The following is a 6,313-nucleotide window of genomic DNA, read 5'->3' as shown; positions in this document are numbered from 1 at the left end:
CTCACATGAAGAATGATTCAATTCTAATACATGTACTTTTAAACTCTACTCAACGCTCAAAGCTAATCAACTAATCAAACTACTACTTATCAATAAGAGGTTCTTAAACTCCAGAGTTCGATTAAATTGATAAATCATTCATGAGTCGAAAATCAAGAGTCAAAATAAATCCAAGAGAGACAAAAATTTCGATAACTCTGATTGAAAGCTTTTCAACAATGTATCTTTTGTATTAACCAAGGATCATACACTATAGGGACTAACTGATCAGAGAGTCGATTGAGCTTAAAAGTTTGAGTGATTGAAGAAATGATTGGAATATTGATGATTGATTGAAAGGCTCGCAGGATGAATATTAACAAAATATTTTCGAAATAAAGCTATTTCAGCATTTTTGAGATTCTATAAGTTTAGATCTTTTTCAATATATGAATAAATCAATAATGTAGAAAATCAATCTTTATTAAAACTATATTAAAAATTGAACCTGTTGATTTTGGTTTCATTCAAATCAAATAAAAGCATTTGAATATAAATTAATCTGTGATTTAATTAATTGTTTTTATTAATAGAATAAGATATTATTAGACAAAGTTGTATAATAATATAATAAATACTTCTTATTAAAAAAGACATTAAATTAGTTCTCCTTTAATAATTTTTAATATTAAAAAAGCTAAATACTTCTTTTTTCTTTTTTAAAAAAATTCTATTCAATCAGGTTTTTAGATTTATTTCAATTTGACATTAAATTATCAATTGATTTTTGAAGAATAATATTATCTTATTATTTTATTATTTTGTATATTTTATTATTAAATTTCTGAAGTAAAGATAAGTAATAAAATGGTAATATAAATAAGTGTAAAAATTTCTTTTTATGAAAAGTAACAAGATTGTTCATAATATAATCTACATGACCATTTGTAATTAAAAGTTTAGTTTGATTACTTGACACTTTCTTGAGTTATAGATTCAAAATCTTTTACAATTATTTAAACTTATAATTATTTGAGATTTACTTATTTATATTAATAGGCAATTAATAATTTTAGAACATACTATTTAGATTTTAGATTTTGTTTAGATTTTGGGTTTTGAAAATAATCATGGATAATAGAGTATTTTCAACAATATTAATATATTGAAATAATAATGTAGTTTATTAGTAGGTGCACTATATCAGCTAATACACCACTCCTTTTTTTATACAAAATTCATTTATATATAACCATTCACTTCCTTTGTTTATGAACAAAATTTAATAAATCTTTTATATATAATATTTAATAATATTAATATTAAAAAATTTAAATCAGTGTTCGAAAATTTCGATTATTATAAAAATCATTATTAAAATAAATATTTTATAACAAAAATCGTAACAATTTAAGTATTTTTTAAAACATAATGAAAATAATTATTTAAAATTTAGATTTTTGCCAATTAGACTTTTATTCATTATTGAAACTTCTTTTATTTCTCAAAAATATCGATTAATTAATAAGAGACGAATATTAGGAAATTATCAATTTTGGTGTGATTATTAAGTGCTACACCAGTTGATATGGTGTATGTACTGATAAACTATGTCATTATTTATTATTTATAACTTTCTCGATCAATTTCTAAATAGAATTCATTATGATACAGATATTATAAATTTTTTCAACTCCAAATCCAATATCATTTATATTTTATATATTGATTAATAGACGTTTTTGTTCAATAATGTATATATATATATAGTATATTAATCTAAACTTGAACATTCTTCAAAGTTGCCTTTCTAATTTTACTTAATTCGAATTAATATAAAATATATGTTTTCAATCTTACGCATCATTTTTAAGGTTTATAGATTTATTTATAATTTATAAATAAAATATTCATCAAAATTGAGTTTTGAAGTAACACAAATTTGATACATTAAAAATAAATACCACTAATTTTACTATTATTAATATAGATATAACGAAAAATTCAATAATAATATAAATCGTGAAGTCTATTATATAAAAATAATTTCTCTGATATTTAACAGAATTTGAATTGTTTTAAAGATTTTGGAACATATTTCCTTTGTAACTAATTTATTAACTAAAATAGATCTAGAGACTTTCAAACGTTTTACAATATTCTTAATCCAATTAAATTCTTTTGATTAAAGTATGATTGTAGTTCTTCGAAATTTCTTTTTAATTTAAATATATGTTGAAAGTGATTGAATATGGATAATAAAAATCAATATGATTTCAAATTAACGCTAAACTAGAAACATCTAGATTCCTTATATATCCGGGACCCTTGTAAGTTGTATTATTATAATAACATTTAGTTCCTTCACTGCTAATAAGCTTTATTTTCAATTCTCGAGCTTTAAGAAAAGAATAATTATTATAATGGAATAAGAAATTTGATTCTCATTTTGATCATGATCTCTGTTATTATCGATATGTTTATTATCATGTTATTTTTATTTATATTTCAATATAGTTTTTCATTCACGATCCTTCATGTATCAGTTTAATTCCAGATTCTAATTCACATTCTAGTGTCTAAAACCATTGAATTAAAATATACTTCACATATTAGTGTGCTGTCATATCGATTTGATTATATCGAAACAAATCTGTTCAGGCATTAGTAGCAATTTATAAGTAATCAGAAGAGTATTCATAAACTTATAATCGTGGAGGCAGCAAATTACTCTGGTACGTCTTGTAACTACTCTTGTACTCTAGGAATCAGGTTCGTTTTGCTTTTATATTTCTTGAATTATACAAAAATTCTGGATAAATTGTATACAGATTTTAGAATAGCGTTTACTCCAAAAATATAGATTCTGGTGTAAAACAAATTAAATATTAAAAAACTGTTGAAGTATTGTTGCAGATTTTGACTACCTGATAAAAATAGAGTCTATTGTTCATCCATGAAATCTATTTTTCCTTACTTAAAGAATCTATTTTTCTTATGTAAGATCTGGTCTAAAGTAGCTTCGATCTTTTTTCTTATCATCAAAATCTATACTCCTCTTAAAAATCTATTCTTTTCTTATAGAAGTAACTCTTTTTTCACAGAATCTTATTTAAATTTAAATGACCAGAATCTATTCTTTTATTCAAAAAGCATATCTCTTCTTTATTAGATTTGAATCCAAATAATAAGAATCTTTTTTTTATTCAACATCTGTTTTTCTATCATCAATCAACCTTTTTATTATCTCAGAATCTATTGCAAAGTAATTACATAAGAGAAAATAATTATGCTTATACAGTAGAATAATCTAATTTAGTCCAGATCACATTAAGAGCAATCAACTATTCAAAATTCTTAGTATAAACATAAAAACGATAAGTTCGATAATAACATGATAGCCTATATAAGTTACTCATCTCTAACTTCTAATTCGAATGAGATCATCAAAGGTCTTATGATGTTCAAAGGCTTTAAATAATTTAAAATTTAAAAGACTAATGAATATGATTAATCTCTCATAACACTTTTTTATGAATCTACTAAATCAAAACTCAGAACAGTGTACGCCTCTGATATATTAAGGTTCCTTTTTTTCTTATCATACCTATTACTTAAGAGTTTTATTAAATGAATATCATTTATGTGACTTAATAAGAATCATTTATATTATTTCTTTCGAATTAATAAAACATCCCAAAATCAAGATATCTTCATATTTTTGATTATTTTGTACAAAAATGACTCTTTCTTCCTCTTTGACCTCTTGTATTTTATTTGATTATCACCTTTTTAATGATGTTATTGAATTATCACTTTAGTAATAATACTATGGAATAATAAATTTAAAATCTTGAAATGTCTCTTATATATATATGAAATCATAGATTTATGTGTTTACTAGGTCTATAGACTCTGGTTAATATTGATAAACTATATATAATCAAGAGATTAAAAGCAATGTAAACTCATTATATACTACTATATCTCGAAGTCAATCATCATAATCAAAACGATTAGAATATTACTTTAGATATATTAAAGATTATCAAAAAGTATTCTTACTTCTTCGAATATAATACTAAGAATAAATATATAATTGTTATAAACCTGTTAATCTTATTTACTTTTTTATAATATTTTATATAAACTATCTTAATACGGGATTTGTAAAGAAACTTATAAATGTGGTTTTTCACTTTATAACTATTGTTATCTTCATGAATATCATTATTCTTTTCATATTCTTTAGTATTGTCATTCAATTTCTCAGTTATTTTATATTTGCTATTGATTCTAAAGTCTTCACAAAAATTACGGGATCCAGTAATTCAGATAGAACTAAAAATAATAAAACTTTAAACACTAGAATTATACCTTTCCAGACAACCTTTTATAACTCTACATCTAATAAGAACTTCATTTCGATGTAAGCAAAATTATTGTCTTACTTGATAAATTTATTATCTTGCATAATAGATTTGTCTCTGTTTTTCGATAAAAGCTAACAAGGATTATGGAAAATTTTGTATTAATTGATAAATTCTTTATATGAATTAAGAGATACTTCGTTTATATTAAATTTTTCCATCGATAAATAAATGAATTACCAACAGAATTATATAAATTATCTTTTTTTGTTAAGATTATCTATTCTGTTATATTCTATTATACTAATCATTCTTCGAGATTTATACAAAATAGAGATATTATGATATAACTGAATTTAGATTAATAGAGACACTGTTTCTTAAAAGAAATATGAAACTTCCTTTCTAGACTTATTATAATCATAAAATAGATATATACAAGAACCCTATTGATATCAATCATCACTAACATATATAATTCAAAACATATTTCATAAGTAAAAGCTGATTGGCTTGGAAAATACGAATAATCAATATACGAATGAATATACGAATATCAAAATACTAGAATTGAATTAAACTAAAAAATCAAAAACAAGGTATTTATTGAATAAAATAAATGAAAACTTAAAAGATTCTGTATAATGAGAGCTTTTTAATCATATAATATTGATATAGGTTGATTATAACTTTTAAAAAAAACTATTTACTAAAGAGTTGAATTAAAGAGTTAAATTAAACTTTCCAAGCTTTGGAAGAATTAAATAAGTATTTCTGATTAATTTAGAGATATAGGTATGCAATAAGAAGGATAAGAAATCTTAAAACATTTAGCCCACTAGATTTATAAATTGATAGATTTAATAAAGATTTTGGGTATTCAGAAGGTTTATTAAAAGTTTATTGGGATATTATGCATAAAATGATTTGGATGATTTAAAAAGAAATTTAAAAAGAGATTTAGATTTAAAAGGGAGTAGATTTAACAGATTGAGTAGATTTAGTAGATTTAACGGCGTCTTTGATGTTCTTATTCAAGCCAGAAGTGAGAGGTAAGCTAAGTGGATGGAGTTTAATATTATCATTATTATTATTATTATTTACTTACCCTAATAGAACTAATACACAGACCATTACTTTAAAAAGCTTAAAATCTTTAAATAACTTCAAAATTGATATTTCTATGGAATCCGAAAATCTCTTTAATTTTAGGAATTCAAGAGTTACACAATACAAATATAAAAATAGATTTCAAGTAATAGTAAAAATAACTATAAAGGATATCAGCAAGCCTATTATTATTATTAGCTATAAAGAGCCGAGAAAAAGCACGTTGTATTACGTCATTAAAATATACTAATTGTTATAACTTATTTAAAACTAAACATAATCAATACTCTGTAATTTTATACTATAGAAACAATATTATTGTATTTTTCATTAACTTGAATATAAAATTACTCATGAGATTAAGAAGATTTAGTAGAATATGACGTTATAGACGATAGCTATATCATTTGATCATTTTGATCGGGAAATAAATGAGAATAAAGATAATGAACTTGATTGACTTGAGATATGATTATTAGGATTATATCAAATCTATATATCTAGGTTAGATTATATAATTAATAATCCAAGTAAAAGCTTGGTATTTATACGATAATAATATATACATAAGAAAGATGTGATGTATTTGGTATTTATTAAAATATACATTCTATGGATTATAGGATGTTGATTATATGGTGTATACACACGGCGATTTTCGTGACATATACTCATTATCGACATTGAAATTTCTAAAACGGAAGTACTTAATGGTTTTATAGCTACAAAGTTTACTAAAGAATAGAGATACAAGTATCATAGAATCATTATTATATATTTATAAAGTGAATTCTCCATTATAATGATAAAATCTATTATTTATTGAATTTTGATTTAAATCCAATTCAAAGTTT

The sequence above is a fragment of the Botrytis fragariae genome, assembly GCF_013461495.1.
Source record: "Botrytis fragariae strain BVB16 chromosome Unknown tig00000061, whole genome shotgun sequence".
Taxonomy (NCBI): domain Eukaryota; kingdom Fungi; phylum Ascomycota; class Leotiomycetes; order Helotiales; family Sclerotiniaceae; genus Botrytis; species Botrytis fragariae.
Note: the sequence above shows the minus strand (reverse complement) of the source record.